The sequence below is a fragment of the Aotus nancymaae genome, unplaced genomic scaffold (genome assembly GCF_030222135.1).
Source record: "Aotus nancymaae isolate 86718 unplaced genomic scaffold, 86718_ANA_hifiasm-v0.15.2.pri h1tg000029l, whole genome shotgun sequence".
Classification (NCBI taxonomy): Eukaryota; Metazoa; Chordata; class Mammalia; order Primates; family Aotidae; genus Aotus; species Aotus nancymaae.
In genome coordinates this window covers 68,231,742-68,245,668 of record NW_026988442.1, presented here as the reverse complement: position 1 = coordinate 68,245,668, position 13,927 = coordinate 68,231,742, and the positions used below count along the sequence as shown (strand labels likewise).

Genomic DNA, 13,927 nt, shown 5'->3' with positions numbered 1-13,927 from the left:
GTATGGAAATGCTATTATCACCCTTGTCTTAAGTAGTAAATACCAGAAGTTTTTTAGTTGGTATAAACAACAAAGATTGTTCTACTCTTTCTGTCTGATACCAAAAAGGTATCTAAAAGTCTATTCTTATCTTTCTAATTACTGATATTTTCTTTGTGACAGTTAATAACACACTGGAAATCAGATCCCACAGCTGCAGAATAGAAAAATCTAAAGTCCAGAATTCGCCTGTCCCACCAATTGGTTAAAGACTTCAGGAAAAGGGAAGACTGAAGCTCACTGAAGTAATTTGGTTCTTAATACCTGAAATTAGCATGTCCCTTGATTATAGGTGTTTCGGGGTATCTTCAGTGTCAGCGACACTCCACTTGCTGACAAACACAAGTTCAGCAGCTAGCAGCGCCTGTGGGAGAGTATGCTATACCCTTTAAAATGAGCAGAGGATGTCATGGAGGTAAGAGGGTATTCTTTATTTGTGCTATGGGAAGCAATAATGGAGATTTACAGTTCTCCAATATAGCATAGGATTTCCCAGAATGCTGACTAACGGAAGCACTCGGAGGTTTATTGATGTAGTGCCATATTGAAAACACAGGTTTATTAATAAATAGCTTCATGAGAGTAGAAGAAGCAAAAGCAGGTAGCAAATGACCAGCTAGCCTACAAAACAGGAAGACTGTGTGAAAAAGCATGTGGATTGAGGCATGGGACCAGGAGATTAACCGTAGGGATCAACTAAGAAACTTAAGCATTCAGGGAAAACATTCAAGTGGAATCTATGCGAACAGAGCCTTTTCCTTCTGTTTGCAGGTTTTAATAGCCACAAATGTCTCTCAGCATTTCCCTCCCTTAGGAAGACAATATCAGAGTGCTGGCACCAATTCTCAAAATTATACTGGCAAAAGATAAACAAAGCTTAAGATATAGAAATATATTTTACACCAAAAAAAAAGGAAAAAAAGAAAAACACACTGAAACCAAATCCTCATATTTCTTGGCTCACTGTAGCAGGCTGACTAGTTACCCAAAATGAGCTTACTGCAAAATCACTCTGTTCTCACCACAGGCACAATTTACCAACTGGGTGCAGCAGACACCGGGTTGGCTCCTGAACTTCTCTCCTCCAATTAAGCTGCACAACCTGTTACCATTTTGCCAATGGATTCTATTTACTTAGGTTCTGCATAACTTGCCAAGTGCTCACTCTGTGGAATTCCCAGCAAAGAGAAAGGAACAATTGGGGGAAATTTTTGTTAACATCCTTTCTTTTAACTTTCCATAGCATCAACATGGAGCAGATGCGCTGAGACCAAATGCTCTCTTCCTCATGATTACAGTTGGTTATACCTGTGGATAGGCAAGCTAATTCTGCTGCAAATGTGCAAGAGAGGGTAGTACTAACGTACAATGTGTGGTCCTGGAGGCTTTGTTCCCACGTAATACGGTGCTTCGTTTCACAAGACCTGGCACACAGAGAAGAACACTGAAGCAGACAGCCTCGTGCAGTTGAAACCATGGTCTCTCTCTGTACTGCTTAGAGAATGCCCTGGTTCTCCGCATTGTTGACACAAATATTGTGGAATGTCTTTGTTGGAGCTGGAAAGTAATGGTTCTTTCTGCTTAATGTGTTCAGTGACTCCTTACCCTATTGTTTTCCGACACGTGAAAATGCCCAAGGATGTCATTATAACTACATGTATCAATATTAAACCTTTACAAACGGTTGACTAAATGAGCATTATTATCTTTGTTTCTGAAAATAGTGTACCTTCTTACTTCATTTATCAGTAACTAGGTGTAGTCGATTGCACTCCGGTATTGATCCCAATATCTATACCCGTCAGACTACCTTTCCTCAAGGTCATTGTGAGGTCAGGTTATGATCAATATGAATTGACTGTCTGCAAATAAATATATGTAGCTGACATAATTGCAAGTAATACCTTTTTCAAATTAAGGTGGACCATTTTATGAAGCATATGTGTTTGAAACATTAGCTGCAACATCATCCAACTCTGCATAATGAACTAATCTTACTAGAATTTATAAGTCCTCTTTGTGTAACTGAAAGCTGTGTAAGCTCCCCGGTAGCCATTTCTAAATAACACCTGCAGAGTTTCAAGCTTCGGGTTTAGCGTAGATGCTAATTATGTTTTCCAAGCAATGGCGTTTTCCTATGTCACCATTACATGCAATTTTATTTCCAATTTTCAAGTCTCATTTCTATCAATGCTAATTCAAAGTTCAGAGTGGCATGTTTAGTCATCCTAAACAGAGGGCCACATTTGGTGAAACCAACTTTCTTGAGTAGAAACAACATTATCAAATGCAGAGTGGCTTCCAGTGCCATCTCTATCTCTGTACCATGGGCCCCTCACACTGCAGGGAGATGCACTTGTGATCAGCCTGCTAGCCACTGGATGTCACTGACGCTTACATAAATGGAGCTTAAGGGGCATTTATCTGACTGTAAAAATCATGACTTCAGTAGAAAGCAGTTTAGCTAGAAACATTTCACTCAGGCAATTTCTAATTTCAGAAAAATAGGCTCATAAAGCTCACAAAGGCGATACCCAACTTCAAGCGTGATTAGTTTCAGTTGTTTGTTTCAGCTTTAACTGGGATATGAATAAACAGCAAGTTTTGGGGGTGCATTCCATTTTGACAGCAGCTGCCAGTCTGCGTTTAAAGGGACACTACCCAATCGGGTTTGTGATGTCCTGAAATGCTTATCAGCAAGTCCAAATCATAAAACAATCACTAAGGATTTTTTTTTAATTTTACAATTATTCTTTTTTGTTTAACAGCATTTAACTGTTTTCATGAAAACATACTCTTAACCAAAAAAATCCAAGGTTATTTCAAGCACTTAACATGTACTTCTTTGGGTACAAATAATTCGCATTCACAATTTAAATAAGAAGTGGGACTTTGTAAAGCATAATTAATGATGACAAGTGTCAGAAAAACATCATTGAATATATTGTATAATGGCTTCCACCATAAAATTATTCTCAAATCAGATTATGGCAGAAGAATATAATTTTCCTTGACAATTTCATGAATTCTTTTTCCAGGACTTATCAGGGAAACCAATCAGACCTATCAGTAGATGGTCTACAGTGTAAATATGAAAAGATGCAATAGATTGGAAAGTTCAAACAAAATGAGGATTTATCTTTTGTCTTGAATATAGACACAAAGCAAATGTAGTATGTGAGTGGCTTGGAGAACAGGCACTATATAAGAGCAAAGAATTATGACAAATGACATTGCAACAGACATGCTGCCATCCCAGAGCTTGAGCCATTTGCGAAGCTATTTTGAATTAATAACGCATGCCATCGTGATTACATTTGCTTAGCAGCAACATTTTAAGAAATAACAGCCTGCAAAAGGAAACTGAAACAATAGTTCTCTATCCTTATGTAACATACGCTTACCATTCTTCTTCAGAGAGAAAAGGTTCAAAATTCTTAGTAACTAAAATCCATACATATTCTTGTTTTTAAGTGACTACATATTTGTATATGCAGCAAAATCAACTTAATATGCCCCTCAAAGTATTATATTGCTGGAAATATACATTTATAGGGACTAGATTCACCACTGGTATCTTACATTGTTAGAACTGAAGTTGCTATAGGGGAGGTGAAGTAATTAAATTCAGTCAACTTTTTGTACAAGTAACCCAGTGAAGCCTAAAGCAGCAATCCCATCAATCCATCATCTCCCCTCTTCCCCGCCAAAAAAGCCAAAATCACAAAAATGCATTATGTGCATTTGAGAAATGTTATCTGTTGCTAAGTTGACCAAAAAGCAAAGCTCTCTACTCAAATAATGAAGGCCAAGCAAATATGGTGTAAATTGCTCATAGTTCAGGTAGCCCAGAACACCTGGAATCCCACCTTTAGGCAATTTGGTATTTGGCAAAAGAAAGAAAGGTAACATTGTAAGGAGTTCCCTCACTCTCTCTTAAATTATATTTCCACCTTAAATAAATTAAAGCATGCAGCAGCAGTAGGTAAGGTGGTCAATGCAATTACATTCAAAACCTGAATGTATTGAACTTTCTGCAATTATACATGGGTCATCTCTGGACAATATGTTGGCCATCTGGTAGCATCTGTGCTGTTCCCTCTAATAGAGTTCCTGCTGTGGCTCGAGGCCATGGCAGGCAGTGCTAAGCAGGTCACATGTTGTGTCTTTCAGCCATATTTAGGTCACAATTTGGGGTGGGAGGAGGCAGGAATTATCTTTTTGCACAAAGGCAATAAAAATGAATAATCCCTTGTAGGTATCTTGTGTTTTGTTAAATACATAGGGAGTGGATTTTACAGTTTCATTCCATGCTTCCCAATTTGTACAAAAGATAAAGAAAAATATCATATGCTGAATGCTAAATATTTGTAAGTTTCCTTTTCCCATAAAAAGAAATGTATATTTTTAAATAGTGGTATGTCTGTTGTTGTTATTGTTGCTGCTGTTGTTTTAACCAAAGGGAGGGATGGAAAAGGAAATTGAAAATCTATCAGTCTTTAGATAATGGATAGGGTGCTGAAGAGCCTAGAAAGCTGGTATATTATAGAAAAGTTTTTTGGGGGGAGAGGAGGTGATAAATATCAAAAATATATAAAAATATACTGCTTGTCTTTCAGATAGGAGTCATTTCAAAGTATATATGCCTATTTCACCTTCTTCTAGATAGCTATTGAAAGCTTACATCCCTATATTAGTTAACTTACAAAACGTTAAAACTGACATATGCAAGCCTTAAGTGTGTACAAAAATTCAGCCACACTGAGACAGAATGTTTTTTTCCAAAGTAAAATCATTCTAGACATATGAATATAAAACTACAAGTCCTATTACTTCCGACATCAGTATAGTTTCAACCTGACATATTTACTGTTTATCCCCCCAAAAAACAATTACATACGTGGCACATTTTAAAAGTGTGAACCTTACATGTATTATCCAAGTTTGCTTGATATAGATTTTAAAATGCAATATGGACAAGACTCAAGCACGACATAAGCAATTCCAGTTTGACATCAATTAGTGAGTAGCTTTTACTCTTATAGACATATTTATAATGGAAAGGAGTGCATTTAGACTTTAAGGTCCTGCCAACTAATCAATTTGATGAACTAATTGATAATAAATGTTAATTGACAACTAACAGCAGTCAATTAATTGCATTTCAAATGCAGCTCCAGGAAGCTGAGTTGAACATTATTCTACCTCAAGCTTCTCAAATAATAGCTCAGCAATGACTTTGCAACAGGCTATAAAGGTCAAAATGGTCTAGCCTTTTCCTTATTACGGGATCAAGGATCCCAGGGCATAGGTTTACAAAAACAGCAGCAGCTCATGACCAAGGCTCCTCTGACTGCTTCAGTCCTGAGTCTCTTTCTGTGAAGCCATTTGCCGGCTTCCTAAAGATCTTCTGTGGCACTCCCTTTGGGTCAAAGAACAGTCGGTTCTGCCAGTCATATAAACTAAATCTTTGACAGAACCACTTAACTAAAAGCTAAACCTAGATTTTTAGGATGGTTCTGTTTTGCTATGAAATTTCCACATTCAAAAATTATTCTACCTACCTTCTCTTTGTAGCAAGAAGGATATGCCCCATTTCCTAGATTTTTATAATTAAAGCCAAAGAACAAGTGAATGGTAAAATCAGTGAATCTGGCACAAACCTGTCCTAAAAGTGTTGTCTGTTAGAATTCAAGTGTTCTTGATTTTAGTTGATACATAGTTAAAAAAAAAAAAAAAAACTCACAGCCTAATTCCAAAGCTATGCCTGTATTCTCAAAATGAAACTCATTTGTATGCCTACCCACTTGAGGGTCTTTGCACTTGCTGTTCACTTTTCCTGGGATGTTTGTTCCTAGATGGTCACATGGGTTACTGCTTTAGTTCATTCAGAACTCAACTCAAAATGTTATCTCCTCAAAGAGGTCCATCCTGGCCATTCTACCCCAAACCAACATACCCATGATGGTTAACTTTAGGCATCAACTTGACTGGATTAAAGAATACCTAAATAATTGGTCAACCATTATTTCTGGGTGTATCTGTGAAGACGTTTCCAGAGGAGATTGGTGTATGAGTCAAAGGACTGAGTGGGGAAGACTGTCTCAATGGGACTGGGCACCATCCAATAGGCTAAGGACCCGATGGGGGAAAAAAGGCAAGAAAGGCAATTTCCTTTCTCGCTGCTGGAGCTGGGACATTCTTCTTTTGCCCTTGAACAGCAGAACTCCAGACTCTCTAGCCTTTGGACTCCAGGACTTACACTATTGGCTCCCCTGGTTCTGAGGCTTTCGGACTTGAACTGAACCACACTATGGGCATCCCAGGGTCTCCAGCTTGCAGATAGCCTGGGGTGGAACTTCTCAGCCACCATAATCAAATGAACCAATATATTATTATATATATATTTGGTTCTGTCTCTCTGGAGAACTCTAATATACACCTGATTGTTCACTCTCGATTCTCTTCTATCTCTTCATTTGCCCTCACAGCACATACCACTACCTGGCATTCCAGATTCCTTTGTTTATTTGTCATTGATCTCCTTCACTTTAATAGAAACTCCATGAGGGAAGGACATGGGACTATTTAATGTGCATCCCTGGTGCCTAACCACTGCCCATAGTGGGTCTCATTAATAGCTATTGAATGAATGAAATCATTCCAGAAACCATTCCAAGTGAACTGCTATGTCTCATCGCTCCTGGTTCAAAGCAAACATCTAGGAAAAGCAATATGGTGGAATGGAAAGAAAACTGGAAAGTGAGAAAACCCAACTCCAGCCTCAGCTCCATGACGCATGTCACTTTGGAAAAATAACTACAACTCTCGGGACTCAGTCTCCTCATCATCAAATGAGGATCTTTGACAAGATGATTTTTAAAAATTCCTTCTCACTCTTAAGATGTCTATGTTTTTGTTATTAATTTGTCCTATTTGAAGTAAAACAATTCTGCATTGTTCTTTTCTGGCTGTGTTCTCCATTGGAAAAAAAAATAATACAATAGAATCATGTGTGTTTCATAAAGATTGTTACCTCAGAAGACTTTATGGAGTTAGAACATGTCACTATAAAGTTAAATAAATGGCAGCCAAGGGAGAAATGAGTAGGGAAAGGCTACAGATTTCAAATGAAATTTCAAGCGAGATGTGAGATTTGAAGAGACAGCTGGAGCAAAGAAGACCTCTAACAAGGGTGAGGGGAATTTGGGGTCAAAGTTCTGACAGGGGAAAATATAAAGGTAAAATGGGCAAAATATTGGGGAACTTCTTCAAATTTTGGGTTTCAAGCAACTCACTGTAAAGAAGTGGTTTAATTTTAAGAAAAGGGAAACAACCATAATTCTGAAAGAGATGGTGAAATGGTCCCCGTGGGAGTGTGGGGTGAACTGCAGAGGTGACGTGAGTGGTGTGAACAATAATCCCACACTCTCAGACAACTGTGAGCTCTTCCAGTACATCAGAGAATAAATAAATGTAGCTGAAATCAAAGCTTCTGGCTATGATGACATGGATTTTTATGTCCTTGTTGCTCTTTCTTGGATCAGACCCAAGCTAAACTCCCTAAACCCCTAATATTTGATGAGAAAAGATGTGGTACCTTTCAAAAGTGACTATGAGGTATCAAACTCACATTCTTCCCCAAAACAGGTTAATCAAAAAGCTTAAACTTACATGCCTTAGAAGGCAGTTCACTCAGCTCTTCCCTTTTTTTTTTTTTTTTTTAATCAGTTCCCTTCACTTGCTTTCATCTGAATTTTTGTTTTTGAGAAAAAACATTGTGAGAGAAGCTGGTATGGCGGCCAAAAGTCCCACTTTCATTTCTTCTGAATGTTGAAATGACACACGGATAACCTGGCTTAAGGTGGGAAATTCTGTCTCCCATGGGATAGAGCCATAAACTCATGGAATGTCATTGTCATGGATGAATTCAGATATTATTTCAATAAACTCCTTTGAGCAACCTAATCTATCAGTTTATTAAAAGACCCTCAGGTTTATTTGGTGGACTATAAATAATCTATATGCTCTTTCAAACAAAAACATTCAAATGGCACAGCAAAGGCATTACGTTTTCCCCTCAAGTACATTAGGAGTGGATCCGTTTGCTGCCAATGCAGCCTCCTGATACGTTAGCAGGGGCTGGATCGGGTCCTAATGGAGCTCTAAGAGAACAACAGCTGCATCTGGATTTCCCACAGCCTCTGAATTAGTGGCGGGTGAACCAAGGTTCAGAAGCACACAAATAAGCTGAGGCTATTTCTTTTCACCTCATCAAAAGGAGCAAGTGAATTTCATTTGCTCCTCCTTCATGTTCCTCCACAGAACTCTTCCTGACCTTCTCAAATTCCATTTGCCATTGAACAACCTGGGTTTTCTTCCAGTCTCTACTTCAGCTCTGCCCAGTCCCTCATTCTCTCTCTTGCGCCCTCTTTCCCTCTGTCATTCTCTCTCTGCATCTTCCTTCCCTCTTTCCTCCCTCACACACACCTTTAGATTCTGGCAAATTGAATAATTATTGGGCCGTGTGGTGGCCCAGGGCAGCACTTTGGGAGGTGGAGGTGGGACCAGCCTGGGCAACATAGCAAAACCCCATTTCTACAAAAAAAAAAAAAAAAAAAAAAAAAAAAAATCTCTATCCCCAGCTATCTGGGAGGCTCCCATAAGCCCAGTTCCAAGCTGCAAGCTCAGATAGCTGCACTCCAGCCTCGGAAATTCAGTGAGACTCTGTCTCTAAAATAATAATAATAATAATAGTAATCAATAGAACCTGCTAATTTCCCACTAGAATGCAAGACAATTTATTTGTCCTGTATGGAAATTTCATATACTCTAAGATACATTCTAGCTCTCCCCAAAAAAATCTGAGATTTCATCCAAAAGCCAGCCCAGATTCAAAGAAGATGTTTCCTAAAAAATGTTCTCTGATGGAATAAGTTTTGGAAAACAGGAACCTGACTCATTTATATTCACATTTTCCACCTCGCCTAGCCTATGTTTTACATCAGCACAGATTGAAGCAAGTGAATGAATAAACTCAATGTGTGTCTTTGGGGGTAATTTGAGTGTGATGACAGAACATAAATACATTAGTAAATAATGTAGGGGTAACATCAGTATATAAATAAGTGAATAAAAATTAAAAACAATACATTCAAAATATAATTATAAGCAATAAAGAAAACACTTGGTACTAAAAGTCTAGAAGTCTTTGGGGAAGAGGGGTGACATATGGCGACAACTTACCCAAGTCAACTCTGTTAGAAAGGATGATGTCGCAGAGGATACGGTAGGAGCAGATATCCAGAGTATTAAATAAAAAGAGATGGAGAATTCAAACAGAGGGCCATTAGAAAAATACTAACTTTGAAAATAACACAATTGCATGGCAAAAGAAAGATTTAGACCTACTTTTCCCCAAAGCAGTTTGTCCTTTCCTAATTAGGATCCAGTGCAGTTACTGCTAATGTATCCTAATTCATTAGTAGTAAATGGGCCTGATTTTAAAGTAACTCTCCTCCATAGTATTAGAATAGAATTCTTGAGGCAGAATAGGATATTCTAAGAAAGCTAAGAGTCTACTTCTGAAAAACTAAGGAGTTAAATGTTGGTGAATATAAATTTACCAGAATTAATATATATGTGTATCTGCATGTGTTTAGGTACATGGCCAACTACAGAATGCCTTCATTGTACTCTGGCTTTAGGTGATTTTTTTTTATTACTTATCCTAAGTATCATTTATGAGAGCTCTTGTTCTTGTTGTCAATCTGTTTTTTCCCCACATAATTTCATTAAAGAAAATGCTATCTCTTTCATGAACTTCTTTTATAAATCTAAATAACAACATACCAATACCTATTAAAGAAAATCTCAAATATCAATCTCTTTTAAAGAAAATGCTTAATTTAAAGGACTGATTTTTAGATGACATTGAGCTAAGTCCTTCACATGATAAGGGGACACTTAAAAAATATGAAAAACAAGGTATTTGCCTAGTCTCAAAGTAGTATTTATTACCGTGGAAAAAACAGTAAATTTACTATGGGAAAAAAATGAGAAAAATACTATTCTAACCAAGTGATTAAGGTTAACACCATGAGTAATGAGTCATATCAACATTAAGTACCCCCTACTGTGATAACTGAGGGCACACCATTATTTCTGTGGTATTCTTACCAAAATGCATAATCTCAATCTAATCATTGCAAAATATTTGTAAAATTCAAATTGAGAAATATTCTACAATACAACTGCTCATCGAAATGTTACTTTTTCTTAAATGTCAACATCACAGAACACACAGACTGAAGAACTGTCAGAGACTGAAAGAAACTAAGATGACACAGCAGTTAAACATAGCGTAGGATCTTGGACCAGATCAGGAAACAGAAAAAGAACATTTGTTGAAAACCTGGTGGTATGTAAATATATAGTTCAGAAAAAAGTATTAATGTTAACTTCCTCATTTTAATCATTGTACTTTGATTATGTTACATTGTTAACTTTAGAGGAAACTGAATAGAAAGTGAATTCTTTCATTTTTAGTTTTGCAATTTTTCTGTACGCTTAAAATTATTTCAAAATAAGAAGTCTTAAAAAGGAGTAGAAGGTCTAATGCAGGTAAACTTGCATAAATGTTTTCAAAGGAGTAATTGGGAAGGCACACAAAAAAAGGTGCAGGTGGGCCAGGCTCACACCTGTAATCCAAGCACTTTGGAGGCCAAGACAGGCGGATCACCTGAGGTTGGGGGTTCAAGACCAGCCTGACCAACATAGTGAAACCCTGTCTTTATTAAAAAAAAAAAAACAAAAACAAAAAAACAAAAAAAAAAGGTGCAGGTGAGCAAGAATTTTAATATCTACTGAATTTTTTGATTAAAAAAAACTTAGCTTTGGGATATAGAATGGTATTAATAAATATTTGTTATTAATCTCCATCTCTACTGGGAGAAAAACTAAGAAGTAGGTTTTCATTGAAGAGAGTAACAATATAGACACTATGAAAGGTTTTGGAAACAAGTTGTCAGATTCCCTCTTTCTCAAGCTTTAATGGAAAACACTTCTTGCATGGCAATTTGAGAAGCTAATCTTTCTGTCACTAGTTCGGATGTGTATTCCTTGTGCTCAGAGCAGTGACTGGCAAACAGTGGGTGTTCTGTGAATGTCTGTTGAGTAAGGAAAGGAATTAATATTTTCAGAACAAATTCTGAAATTTTGTCTTACATACCTGCCAATTCATTGGGAAATATCCATTTACCAGTCCAATCTTCAGCACTTCCGTGCCCTAAATAAATGATTTTTTCTTCATTAATTACAGATGATAAGCTGTTCCCCCACAAACTAATATGCCAGAAGTCCAAAAGTCTTTTCAGTAATATTAAAAATCATCCTGATAAAATCAGTCTATTCATTAAAAAAGCATCAAACGAATCCCCATCGAAGGACATTCTACCAAATACTTAACCAGTACTTCTTTAAACTGTCAAGGTTGTCAAAAACGAGGAAAGTCTGAGAAACTGTAACAGCCAAGAGGAACCTAAAGAGACATGACAACTAAACATCATGATATTTTAATAAGATCCACAGAAAAAAGACAGTAGGAAAAAAACTGGGGAAATCTGAATAAGCTATGGACTTTAATAATGTATTAATATTGTTTCATTAATTATAACAAAAGTACCATAGTAGTGTAAGATGTTAATAATAGGTGAAACTGGGTATGGGGTAAATGGCAACTTTTTGTACTCTCTTTGCAATATTTCTATAAATCTACAACTATTTTAAAAAATAAATTTCCCTTTGAAAAATTCAATGTCAATAAAAATTTTTCATATAATTCAAACGTATTATATTTAGTTTATTTCCTTATTAGAGACAGGGTCTCATTCTGTTATCCAGACTGAAGTGCAGTGGAGCCAACATAGCTTACTGCAACCTCAAACCCCTGGGCTGAAGCAATCCTCCCACCTCAGCCTCCCAAGAAGCTGGGACTACAGACATGTGCCACCATGCCCAGCTAATTTTTTTATTTTTTGTAGAGACGGGGTCCCGCTTATGTTGCTCAGGCATATAATTCAATCTCATAGAAACCTTTCTAAAGCATATAACAAATACCTCTACTTTCTTAAACAATTCTTTCAAGCATAATTCCATCTTTTCTGCAAAACTAGAGTACATTATGAACATGTTTTCATCCCTTGTAAGTATACAATTATTCTTACAATCTGATGCCAGTATGCATTTTAGCAAAATCTTCTTTTAGCAAAACCTCCTCTGTTAGAACATAGGAAGCCTTTAGAACCATGCCTGGAAAATAGAATGTTTACAGAAACATGATTATTGTTGTATGAAGATAACTGTCACTCACTCACTGTAAACAGATGATGAGGTTTGGATGGTTCTAGTAACAATGATGAACTAGATATAGTTCATCTCTGTTTGTTCACTGGTTGCTGTTATAACCAAATATGAACACTGTTAAAAGGTCAGTCAAGGTAATGAATTAGGTCTTTGACCATGGAAGGTGCTGGGACTATTGAACGAGCGAGCAATGGACTATACCTCCGTTTTAGATACCATGGGCTCCACCAAACAAGCATGGAGGCTCCCATATGCCCCTTCCCCACCCTATCAAATATACACCATCTTCTGTCTCTCCACTCTCTATTGGCTTGCTTCCATCCTCCAGATAGAAGTCGACCAACAACATTAAAGAAGACAGCCCCCAGTGGCAAAATACTAAAGTGAGCTAACAGCTAGTTTGGGAAGGTGACTGTACACTTCTGCCTTCCCAAAATCTGTTTCCAGCTTTCAAATGTCACGCCCTAAAGCCCTTGAGCATGGAACATGGAGGAAGCCATGGGTGACTGGTCCGGGTCACTCTCAGACAACATTGTATTGGGAAAATTCTTACAGCCACTTATAACAACCCCCTGCCTGGCTCTACTCCTGCCAGTCAAAACCGAGGCAGACATCCCCTTTTGGCAAGTGGCCAGAGGAGGGTGCTCTGTTGTTAGGAGAAGACCCTGCAGGAAGACAGACACAAACTGGGATTCTCTTTCTTTTCCGTCTCCCTTCAAACCTGCAAGTGAAGCTGTTGTGGTGTTTCTTCTTTTTTGTCTCATCCTGTCACTCTCTAGTCTTTGAACAATAGAGGCAACAATGGTCTTGTCTAAATGATTTCACAGGCTATTATTCAGACACTCAACTTTTAACATTTCAATTTTGTCATTCTGTTTCCACACAAAAGGTGCACTTCTACAGGATAATATTCTCAGAATTATGTCAATGAGCAGTAATGGCTTTTAACATTAAGTTGATCATTAACAACTACATTATCTGAGGCATAATCAGTACTTCAGCCTTTTGTGTGATTATGACACTACAGAATTGAAGCTAATAGGAGGAGTCACTCATAACAACATAGGAAAATATTTGTATGGTAATAAAAGGTTAGTGAAAAGCAAACAGTCTTAAACAGTAAGATGAATAAAAATACTAACATATTTTATTTATGAAAAGTGGGCCTCTAAAGGAGAAAAGTAGATGAACAATATTACTATGATCAAATTTCTTTGTCATAAAGATCTTCATACTGGATCAAAATATTCTATATGGAAGTCATTATAAGGTTTACAAGGTCATATTCCAAAAAGTATATCTTTTAGGAACAGAAAATAAAATAGCGGATTCTGTGTCATAAGTGTTATTGTATCTCCTCACATTTTCAAGCTATTGGCAAAGAATATTGATTGATCATCTTGGATGTTGTTTTTAAGATTGTTTCACTCCCTGCCCCCCGCCACCTCTTGAGTGGGAAATCACTCAGGAAAAAACTGTGTCTATTTGCCCATAATCCAATGGTAGCAACAAACAATACTTGCAA

General features: G+C 37.2%; 1 long non-coding RNA gene across 2 annotated transcripts in view; it reads right to left on the bottom strand.

Annotated features, from left to right (window-relative positions):
- LOC105731609 (uncharacterized) overlaps window positions 1-13,927 on the bottom strand; it is a 253,122-nt gene that overhangs the window by 162,833 nt on the left and 76,362 nt on the right. Inside the window, exon 5 of one of the 2 annotated variants that reach the window (XR_010344615.1) lies at window positions 11,270-11,326. The exons of the other annotated variant lie outside the window; for it this stretch is intronic. This is a non-coding gene — a long non-coding RNA (uncharacterized LOC105731609). Of the gene's footprint in view, window positions 1-11,269; window positions 11,327-13,927 lie in introns of those variants that run through there. 2 annotated transcript variants of the gene reach the window in all.